The 11,956-nt window shown below is 44.3% G+C and overlaps 1 long non-coding RNA gene and 1 pseudogene across 1 annotated transcript; one reads left to right on the forward strand and one right to left on the reverse strand.

Moving 5' to 3' along the window:
• Positions 1-51: 51 nt before the first annotated feature.
• LOC132649502 (uncharacterized) lies at positions 52-6,959 on the reverse strand. Its single transcript, XR_009587959.1, has 3 exons — positions 6,623-6,959; positions 5,906-6,093; positions 52-91 (listed from the first exon to the last, which is right to left on the reverse strand). It is a non-coding gene; the product is annotated as an uncharacterized LOC132649502 (long non-coding RNA).
• Positions 6,960-7,431: 472 nt separating this feature from the next.
• LOC110560992 (uncharacterized) lies at positions 7,432-11,171 on the forward strand (annotated as a pseudogene).
• The last annotated feature ends 785 nt before the right edge of the window (positions 11,172-11,956 follow it).

The following is an 11,956-nucleotide window of genomic DNA, read 5'->3' on the forward strand; positions in this document are numbered from 1 at the left end:
AAAAAAGTTAGCATTCACCTTTTAGACCAGATTGGTTACTGGTAGGCATAACTTCACTTACTGTATACAGTCAGACTTTCAGATCAGGACTCTGCAGAGGGAGAAGCAAAGCAACGTTACTTCTTTTTAAAAACTTAAATGCCAGGCTTTTGGTTTTTCCCTGTAGAAAAGGCTCATATTGCTGTCTGATTACCAGAACTCTCCTGCTGCCAGGGATTTTGTTCTTATTTAGACAGGGATTCTCTGTGTAGCCCTGCTACCCTGGAACTCTGCAGACCAGACTGACCTCTAATTCAGATCTACCTGCCTCTGCCTCCCCAGGGCTGGGGTGAAAGCTGCATCACCACCCCCAGCCACTGCCAGACTTTAAATATGTACGTCTTTAAATACAGGGAAGATTTTCTTGAAATGATATAGCAATTATGGAATCAAAAAGATACAAATCATATCTTTGAACATATCTCTCAAAAGTCTTTTTAAAGCATGGCAAATCCTCACTTCCTGGGATCTTTTTGTGTTTTGTTTTGGGGGTGGAGATGGGGATGGGCCTGAAGCCCAGAGATTAGAATTGTACAGCCAAGCGTGACAGCGCACACCTGTAATCCCAGCTGGGAGGCAGAGGCAGGTGGATTGATGTGAGCTCAAGGCCAGGACAGCCAAGGCTACAGAGAAACCATGTCTCAAAAAGAAACAAAAGACTTAGAATTGCCCATGCATGAGTGGGCATTCCTTTTTCTTCCAAGAACTTTGTTTTTTGTCAGAACATCCACACACATCATACTAAGCGTAGTATTCAGCAGTAGTCATTTTCTGTCATAATTTGACACAGCAATATTAACAGCTGTTCAACAGCTCCACTGAGATACAACATATCTGGCTGCCTCTTAAATCAGCTATTAATAGTTCTTTTCGTCAGGTCACAAGATGAATTTTTAGTAGTACTGAAGAATTTCCTGTGTTCATCTAAAACAGAAATAGCATCATTCAGGGGGTAAAAGTATCTGTACTGAATGCATGAAGACCTAAGTTCAAATCCCCAACACCCACGCTTTTAAAATTATAAAAAGAAAGAAAGGCCAGACAAGGCTGTGCGTTGAGAGGTGGCAATTCAGATCCTAAGAGCTCTGTAGTTAGCCAGCCTACCAGAAACGGCAAGTTTCCAGTTTGTGGAGAGACTGCCTCGGGGTAATAAAGGAAAATCACACTCACACAAAGAGCCAGATCTTTGTGTTTTATGAATCTAAGATACTTCTCATTCTTCCCACCTGCACCCAAACCTTTCCCAACCATGTAATAGTCAACACCATGTAGACAAAAGAGTGTCTGAGTAAGACGACTGCTGTGCTGATGATGTGCATAGATAGCACTTGAGAGTTGTTTAGAGGAAACGATTCTAGGAGGTTGTCTTGCCTGTAAGGAGAACCAGAACAGCACCCAAAAGACTTATGTACTGCTCACCCATCAGTTCCCACAGATCCTATCCATCCTTTTCTGCCTTGGATGCATATTACTTCCTCTGGACATGCTACCCCCATAACCTAAACACTCTCGCACTCTTCATCTTCACATCTCTTGTATTCCCTTTCATAATGGTTGGAGCCGTTTCTTTAAGACCTATTAATTGTTCTGTAGCCCAGGCTAGTTTCAAGTTCTCCTTAACTCAGCCTCCTAAGTACTGGTATTGTAAGTGTATGCCACCATGTCTACCCTTTGTATAACTGACTGGTCAGTTTCAGAACAGTATTCCCTCCCATGGTTAATTTTATAAAGCAGAAAAAAGTCTGGCTATAAATAACATTCGGACTCTTCTACCAACAGAGAAACAGTGGCAGCGGGCAGTAGTTTTGTTTGACCAGGTATTTCAGATCACCCAGCCCTGTGCTGCCTGGAGTTCTGTAGGCACTCTACTCTTTATCCCTGCAATACCTAGCCTCTTCCCTTGATCTGAGAATCATCTTAAGTCACCTGGCTAACAATAAAACCCAGTGCCATCATGCCCCAGTTCTACAGGAAAACCACCATGGATTGTGTGTAGCATTTGGAATTCAAGGATAGCATTGTACGACAAACCACTAAATATGCTTCTTTGTCTCATTTTTTTACCCTTAAGCTGTAGCTGTGTTTCAGGATTTAGCCAAGTCCCAAGCATGGCTTTTAAAGCAAAATACTTGCAAAGGAACTCAGACACTCTGTATGGTTTCTATGTATATCTTGCAAGAGGAAAGTATAGGAGTCAGGTGAGGCAGTTACAAAATCACATAAAAAATTACTGCTTATAACATATACTATATTGTACACAGGCACATTATATATAATACTTTTTTATATATTTATATAAAATTTATATATACTTATATTTTATATATAAATATATATATGTATATATATTCTTGTTAGATGAAGTTTTAGAGGGAGAATAATAGGAGAGAGGTGTCCCAGCTTTGAGCTTTCATGATCACTGACAGGAATTTAGCCCTTCAGAAAAACAATTCATATGGGCATAGATATAAGTTGTAAATACTTAGATTCTTTAAATGCAGAATCTCACCTGCCTCTGACTACCTTATTAGGCTGTCTTATGAGTCAGAAAGTAAATGCAAAATATTGAAACAAATTTGAAGTATTGGTCACTAATTTTTTTTTCTGAGCATTTTAAAGATGTTCCTGCATTTTTCTTCTGTAGATAGACAAATAGATACCATAATAATCCCCTGCCTGTTGTGGGCTGCTGCGAAAGATTATTAAGTAGATTGGCATTCATTTTAAGGTGATTAACATTGTTTTGCCTTCTCATAATCAAATATGATTAGGGAACTCCAGAAGAGCACAGGAGCAGAAGGCCCAGGGAGGGCAATGTTTTAAAAAAAACTATTTGCTGTGGATGGCGGTACGTGCTTGTAATTCTAGCTAGTAGTGAGGCTGAGTAGGGGATCCGGAGTTGGAGGCCAGCCTGGAGTACATAGGGAGATCCCATTTCAAAAATAATAGCTAAGATTAACAGGGTAGTCAGATGTCCTAGGCTACCTTTACTATACATACGGAGATGACATGCCACTGTACCCCCCACCTGTCTTAGGGTTACTATTGCTGTGAATCATGACCAAAAGCAAGTTGAACAAAGGGTGTATTTCGCCTATGCTTCCACATCACTGTTCATCACTGATGGAAGCTGGGGCAGGCACTTGCAAACAGGAGCTGCTTCATGGCTTGTTCCTCATGGCTTGTTCAGCTTGCTTTCTATAGACTCTAGCACCGCCAGACTAGTGGTGACCCCACTCACAATGGGCTGGCTCTTCCCCTTCAATCACTAACTGAGAAAGTGCTCTACAGGCTTGCCTACAGCCAGATGTTATGGAGACACTTTCTCAGCTGATGTTCCTTTCTCTCAACTGACTAGCTTGTGTGAAGTTCACATAAAAAAGCAGCCAGAGCACTACTCATACGCAGCTGACTGTCTTTATAAGAACTAGAAATTTGGTAAGGCAGTGATGGTGCACACCTTTAATCCCAGCACTCAGGAGGCAGAAGCAGGCAGATCTCTGAGTGTAAGGACAACCTGATCTATGAGTGAGTTCCAGGAAGGCCAGAACTACACAGAGAAATGCTGTCTCAAAAAAAAAAAAAAAAAAAAAAAAAAAAAAAAAAAAACAACGAAAGAGAAAAAAAAGGAAGGAAGAAAAGAAAAGAAGGAAAAGAAAGAGTGAATGAACTTGAAATTCATTAGCCTGAGAACTGGGCAGTGAAACACACAAGTGAGGAGGAGGTTGCCAAAGGCTGTGTTCTGGGTAGTTTTATGTCAGCTCAACTCAAGCTAAAGTCATCTGAGAGGAGGGAACCACAACTTTAAAAATGCCTCCATAAGATGAGGTTGTAGGCAGGCCTATAAGACTTTTTTTAATTAGGGACTGATGGGGAGGGCCCAGCCCATTGTGGGTGGTTTCATACCTGGGAATGGTAGTCCTGGGTTCGAGAAAAAAGAAGGCTGAGCAAGCCAGTAAGCGGCCCCCTCCGTGGCCTCTATGTCAGCTCCTGCCTCCAGGTCATGCAGAGTTGAGGGTTAGCACCATGAAGACAGCCTCCATAGCCTCTGCATCAGCTTCTGCCTTCAGGTTCCTCCCCTGTGGTGGTGGTGGGGGGAGCCAGCCCCAAGCAAGAGTGAACCCCAAAAATCTCATATTGAGACCAGCAGGAATAAGGTCCTCTCTGTTCTGGGCTTGCAGAGCCCAGTGCACCCAGCCTTTCGAACCCCACCTCTGCCACTCGAGGTAGTCACCCAGCCTGGTGGCGAGGTTTCAGGTTAAAACTTCCTCTCTCCTTATAAGGACATGTCCAACTAGCACCTGGAATTCCTCTTCTTGCAAATGAGGCATTCCCAGCACCTCAGCCCCACCAACGAACCCCAAAAACTCTCCCCACTTCCCCAAGGTTAATCATAGCCCTTATTCCCACTAATAAAGGAAAGCTGTTTTACTGAAAACCTTCTCCCTGCACTCATAGCTGCATATGGCCTGCTAACCCACCGCCTGGCTAGGCTTCATCCTTCCAGTTCCTGTGCTGACTTTCTTCCATGATGAACAACGTGGACGTGTAAGCCAAATAAGCCCTTTCCTCCCCACGTTGCTTTAGTCACAGTGTTTCACTGAAGCAACAGAAATCTTAAGACAGGCTGCATCCTCACCTTTGAGGTAAATGCCTCCTCCTCAACACTTAGCCATCGCGCAACATGCTACAAATCAGGTCTAAGCTCCCATGGCCCTATTTGCTGCTCTGATCTTTAATAAAGGACAGGGAGTTGCTTGTGTCCGTATTTGGAAACATCTCTTTAAAAGAATCAAATCATGAAGTCAGAGATCACATGTTTGTTCCCTAAATACCCCAACACCGTCTTCCTGTGTGGCATGTGGAAGTCACGCCAGTTGCTGATGTATAAATGACTGCATGAAATAAAGGAGTGAAGACACTCACCCTATAAAGCACCCAGAGACAAAGAACCGTGAGTAGAGCTACAGCAGCTGCTCAGACTGGTGGAGGCTGAGGCCAGATTACAGAGAACAAAGAGCAAATGAGGAGACTGAGTTAACCACCTTCGGTCACATCACACAGGGAAACTCGGTACAAATGTAGAACAGCTTAGTGAAAACAAGCATTGGCTTTGAAGTCGTACACAGAACTAAACTTGAATTCTGCTGTGCCTCCACCTGCTATTAGCTAGAGGATTTTAATAGGAAAAGCCTCAGCCTGCATGTTCCGTTCGCCTGATGCCACTGGGCCCCAGGAGTGATTAATGATTTAAGATGGTGCTGAGTATACAGCGTGCCAGGTGTGGGCAAGGTTTATGACAGCTAAGTGCTGGCTTACATGTATTTACAAGGCCCCTTCCACTCCAAAATGGATAGGTCAGAAATAAAGGGAAGCTTACGTCTATCTTAGGAAATACACTTAAATAAAAGATTATAATCTTTGTTTAAAATCACATATTTATGCAAGTTGATAACCAAAATATGTTTAAAAGTAGATCTGCCAGGCAGAAGATTCTGAAAATCCTATGGAAACCCGGTATTTGTAAGATAATTTGTTTTTTAAAGGAGTTTGAACAGAAGTGCCTGCATGGATGGACAATGCTACTCCCAGAAGCCACCGGTTGTTAAATAAAAAGTCCAGCACCAGTCGTGGGATACCCCCCATGGGCGAGTGACCACGGAGGCCAAAGAGCCCTCAAAACAATACAGACTATCGCCATCGTTTGGGCTGCCCACCAACCACAACTTGATTGCTATTGCTAAAGATGCACATATGTTGGTTGCAGGTCATAAAGAGATAATTCTGGAATCCTCCTTGCTGGCTAGCCTGCATAGCGCCAGAAGTACTATACGCACTGCTTATGAAGAATCACCCACGGTCTTACCGAACAGTGGCCTCGGGATGCTCCAGTATTAACCTCCGGGAAGAGGTGTCCACTGTGCGATACCGGCATGACTGTCATGAAGATAACCAATTGCTTTCTGATTATGTTTGAGACCCGCTCCACAGAAAGGAAGCCATGCCTGGACGATAAACCCAGTCACATGACCATTGCTTGAGAGATCATAGGCCCTGAAAGGAAGCACCTACAATTATTGTCTTGCTAAATGCATATAAGTATTCCTCCAATGTTTGTGTTTATACCTATGTGCTCGTGCTGCTCACAGATGGCAGGAAATGCTTCTTTTTGCAGTGGACAGTGGTTAATACATAACTGGTCACTTACAAAACCATCGATACAGTTCACAAAGGGACTGGGACTCTTACTTTCCTGACCCTTTTACTGTATAACTTTACAGAATATCACATTTTCTTGTATGACTCAGTTTATCCAAATAGCTATAGCCTAACAAAGTTAGCAAAGACAAAGAGGCTATACATATCTTCAAGTCAGTTTCTGCTAGCCTGAATAGACATTGGGAATTTATAAACCTTATTATCAAACATCCGTTGTTTCTAATCTAAAATTTTCTAGAAGCCTGGTGTTAAACATAGTTAGCAAAGACATAAATGGTTAGATATACATCTTTAAGTCAGTTTCTGTTAATGTGAGCAGTTTTTTATAGCCTTAGGAATTTATATAAACCTGAATGAGACATACCTTATTCATCAAATGAAGTGGAAATTTCTGATTTCTTTGAGTCATGCGATGTTTTCTCGCGAGAGCTCTCTTGTGAGAGGGCACGTGATGTTTTGCTGAGTGCTCTCTTGGTTAAGGGCTGTGATTTTGGCCAGCTGAGAACATCCTCGGATGGACTCTGAGGAGAGGAGAGACACAGAAGCCCACTCACAGTGAGGCACCGCTCTTTGGACTGATATCCCTACGCTGATCTTCATGCTTTGACACTTGACTTCGCAGAGAAAAACGTTCCAGGGAACTTCTTGAGACAATCCAACTGAGTCTTGTGGCTTTTGCTGACTTGTCCTGATCTTTTGAATCATGCTGATTCCTGTTGCTGCTTGGTGTTGGCTTTTGGACTGGACTGCTGGTATCTGGACAATGAAGAGTAGACTCACCCCAAGGAACTACTTCTAAAAAGGACTATGACCCCCTTTACCTAATAACCTTCTTTCTCCCCTACCTCTGGTCAGCGGGTAGAGGGAAGTAGAAGTGTTTAAGAACCCTAAATAAAGTAGGTTAGGTGAAAAGTCTAAGCCTTCAATCAAGCACATTGATTCTTATCTAAATTTCTTTCTCTCAAGACAAAAATCCATCCTAATCTAAGATATCTTAGAGATCTGCTTTTTCTCCTTAATCTAAAAGGAGCTACAGTGAGGAGCAAGGCTCAGTGGAACTAAGAGGTTTATGGGTGCTAGGTTGGTTTCTAGCATGTGGTCCTCTTAACCAAGATGATGGGGAAGTTACATGGCAGTGTCCACCCAAGGATGTTTTCTTTAACCTTAGTAAAGATGGCTGTCAGCTACATGGTTGCTAATTACTCCAAGGTGAGCCCATCAGGCACACAACCCTTGTTTTGTTCTTCCTAAAAACAAATAAACAACCAAAAACCATCTGTTTTTCTAAACAAGAGTTGAATCCAAGTTATATACAAGTATGGGTATACAATATTACCTATGTGTAGATTTTTAAACTACCACCTTTTGTTAAAAATTTAAAGCTGACTTTTTGTTACAGATTTTACATATTTTAACCATACCCAATAAACTTACAAATCCTGAAACAAAGAGAATTTAAACAATGGTCTTAAGAGGCTTTTTTGAGAGCAGAGAGCAAAGAAAACATAGATATAAGAGATTTTTTTTTTTTACATAGAAAATAGAAAAGGCTTAGAAATAAGAGACTTTTGAGATCGTTTGCTTGTGTGCTGTCAGAAGTTGTTACAATCTTGAAGCACTGAGAAAGCTAGTCTTTGGCCATTGAGCTGTACTGAGAACAAGCTGTTTGCAATGAGGCTTCACTGAGACCTCTGAGTCCACGGAGGAAAAGAGCTTAGAGAAGGTAGGAAACGGTCACACACAGAAGGTGCTCCAGGGGGAGGGTTTCTGCATCACAGAGGCCCAGGGGGGTACAGAAAAGCTGCCTAGTGTACCTGCAGAGTCCGGCAAGCCAACAAGAGGGACACAGAGAGAGAGAGAGAGAGAGCAGGCAGCTCCAGGGGGAGACAAGGAAGCTAGCCTATCCACATGATGGGCACCCAGGAGGGTGTAGCACGCTCCAGGAGCCAGAGCGGCCGAGAGATGGCCAGGGTCACAGTGGAGAAGCATAGGAGGTGGAGGGAAGAAGTGGCTGAAGAGGTGGACTCTAGAGTTCAGAATTGAACATGGTAGGTGGCAGAAGCCAGCAGAAATAAACAATCTATACATACCATAGAAGAGTCAAATCAGCAGCATGGTTTGGTTAGGAGGCTGGTTGGAGGCTTGAAAAGCGGTCCATTTATGCTCCACCTGGTTTGGGCACCAGATGTATAAACTGACAATATGACCACTCCATGGTCTGGTTAAGGAAAAGATTTTTATTGTAGATACTGAGGGAAAGAACAGGCAGACATGTCTGAAAAGGTCCAGAGCAGAGATTGAATATGGCCAACAGACTGGACTCAGCCATGAGAGGAGGAGGAGTAGAGTAGAGAGGAGCTGGGGTGGGGTGGGGAGATGAAGAGAAAGAAAGCATGGGAGAGAGAGAGGGGAGAGAGAGAGAGAGAGAGCATAGCTGAAAGAGCATGTTTATAAGGATAATGAGAAAATGGGGGAGGGAAGCTCATGAGCTGGAGTTTAGGGAAGGCGAGGGGATGAGAAGTGTGTAACAGGTATTTACGATACTGAGGAATCCTGGAGGTCAGCGTGTGCTTTAGTATGCTAATTGGCGCCACAGATAGCCTTCTAGCCTTGATAAGGGAAATGGTTCCTTTTGATAGAGAGGAACTGGCTCCACAAGTTCCTGAGGAAAGCTAGGTTTGGTCTAACCACCAGAGTACAGGGAGGTGGCGTTTCCTTCAGATCTGATACCTCCACCAAGAAGCACAAGTGAGCTTATTTAAATACTGGAGACAGCACATTCCTTATTCCAGACTAGGTGACTCAGAAAGCTGCTAGCTTTGTGTGGGCCCTGGGGCAGAAGGCTGTTCACCAGCCTCAAGCTGGACCATATGAAGCAGCTGAGCTGGTGCTGGCAGAGAGGGATGCTGTCTGGAGCCTTGGCAGGCTCGCGGAGTCACAGAAGAGACCTTTGGGATTTTGGAGCAAGGCTCTAGCATCATCTGTAGACAAGTATTCTCCTTTTGAAAGACAGCTCTTGGCCTGCTAGTGGGTCTTAGCGGAAACTGAGAGTTTGACAATGGGCCATCAAGTTCCTATGCAACCTGAGCTGTCCACCGTGAGCTAGATGTTATCAGACCCCTCCCCCAATCATAAAGTAGAAGGCGCACAGCAGCAATTTCCTAGCAAATGGAAGTGGGATATACACGATTGGGCCCAAGCAGGTCCCGAGAGCACAAGCAAGTTACATGAAGTTGCCCATGTGCCTATGGCTTCTGTTTCTGTCACGACGCTGCCTGCTGCCAAGCATGCACCTGTCGCCTCATGGGGTGTGCCCTATGATTGGCGGATCGAGGACGAGAAGACCAGGGTCTGGTTCACTGATGGTTATGGATGTTACGGAGGCACCACTCGGAAGTGCCACTGCAGCGTTACAGCCCTTGCTGGGACAACCCTGAAAGACACTGGCAAAGGGACACCTTCACAGCGGGCAGAACTTCAAGCAGTACACAAGGCGTTACAGTTTGTTGGGAAGAAGAAACGGCCAGATGTGCAGCTGTTCACTGGCTCTTGGGCTCTGGCCAATGGATTGGCTGGGTGGTCAGTGACTAGGAAAGAGCATGCTTAGGAAATTGAAAGACACTGGGGATGTCTCCAGATGGATGAAGGATGTGAAGACACTTGTGTTCCATGTAAATGCTCATTAAAATGTGACTTCAGCTGAGGAGGAGTTCAATAGTCAAGTAGCGAGGATGAGCCTTCTGTCGGCCTCTTTCCCCGCCATCCCCATCGTTACCCAGTGGGCACATGAACAAAGTGGTCATGGTGGCAGAGGCAGGGTTATACATGGGCTCAAAAACACAGACAGCCTCTCGGTAAGTCTAACCTGGCTACAGGTGTTTCCGAGGGCCACATCTGCCGACAGCAGAGACCAGTACTAACTCCCCAGACTTGGCACCATTTCCCAGGGTGACCAGCCAGTGACCTGGTAGAAGGTTGACTATATTGGACCACTTCCTCTATGGAAAGGACAGTGCTTTGTCCTAACTGGAATAGATACTTATTCTGGTTAGGGATTTGCCTCTCCTGCATGTAATGCTTTTGTCAAAACCACCATCTGTGGCCCTACCGAATGCCTTATCCGCCACTGTGGTATCCCCCACAGTATTGCTTCTGACCAAGCCAGAGAAGTGTGATGGCGGACCACCAATCATGGAATCCACTGGTTTTACCGTGGTCACCATCCTGAGGCAGCTTAGCCTGATGGAAAGATGGAAGGGCTTTTGAAGGCTCAGTTATAACAGCAATTAGGCGGCAGCAGCCTTAGTGGGCTCCCCAGCCCTCTAAGAAGGTGGTATATGCTTTATGTTAGAGTCCAGTATATGGTAAGGTTTCTCTCATAGCCAAGATCCAGAGGTCCAGGAGTCCAGGAATGAAAACGGGAATAGTTCCACTCATTATCGCCCCTAGTGACCCACTAGGCAATTTTTTTGCTTCCTATTCCCACAACCTTAAGTTCTGGCCTAGAAGTTTTGGTTTCAGAGTGGGGTGTGCTTCTACTGAGAGCCACAACAAACAGCCCACTGAACTGGAGCTCAGGCTTCCCCCTGGCCACTTTGGGCTTTTTAAACCCTTAAGCCAACAGGCTAAGAGAGGAATAACAGGAGAGATTGATACAGATTTCCAAGGGGAAGTTGATTGCTTCTGCAGAGTTAAGAGAGATTACCTCTGGAGTGCAGGGGTGCCTTAGGGCAGCTCCTGGCCCTACCACACTACCACGTACTGTGATTAAAGTCGATGACAAGCTACAGCAGCCCAATCCAGGCAGGAGGACAGAGGGCACAAACCCTTCAAGAATGGAGGTACAGGTCACTCCTTCAGGAAAACAACCAAGACTTGCTGAGGTGCTTGCCAAGGGAGAAAATACAAAATAGGTAGCAGGGGAATAACAGTTAAGGCCAATGACCAGTTGCAGAAATGAGGACTATAATTTACTGAGAGTTTGTCAGATTTTGTTAAGAATGCGTTTGCGTAGATATTTGTGTTTTCTTTCCTTGATTTATCATGTAATATAACATCAATTAAGAGGATATCAATGATTATATTTGTGATACTAAAGAAGGTCCCTCAAGGGACATGCCACTTATTCTAAATCCACAATTTGTTTGCATGGATAGTTATATCGTGTTAGTCATAATTATGACCTGACTAAATATATCTGTAATTGTATGTAGGATAGTTCTATCATGTTAGGTGTGATTATACCCGTTTATTGTCTCCATTTGTAAATTAAGCATGACATACAGAGATATGATCGTGTCAAGCTCACAAGAATTAGACTTGTGATAGTTATTCATGGTTGTCAGCTTGACTACATCTGGAACTAAAGCCCAGATGACTAGGCACATCTGTGAAAGATGTTTCTCTTAACTAAAAACATTGAAGTAGGAAGACCCCTGCTAATCTGAATCTTTGAGGTGGGAAGATACATCTTTAATCTAGATTCTTCGAGGTGGGCTGACCCTCCTTCAATCTAGACCACCCTCTGCTGCAGCCGATACACGACATGGAGGACGGGCACCTGCTCTCTCTGCCTGTCTGCTCTTGCTCTCCCCAGCAGGTCCATTCCTCAAGTCCATTCCTTCACTGGCATGACAGCCTACTTCTTCAGGACTCCGTAGGTCCACCTGAGACTTCCAACCTTTTGGAATGACAAGTG

The sequence above is a fragment of the Meriones unguiculatus genome, chromosome 20 (assembly GCF_030254825.1).
Source record: "Meriones unguiculatus strain TT.TT164.6M chromosome 20, Bangor_MerUng_6.1, whole genome shotgun sequence".
NCBI classification, from domain to species: domain Eukaryota; kingdom Metazoa; phylum Chordata; class Mammalia; order Rodentia; family Muridae; genus Meriones; species Meriones unguiculatus.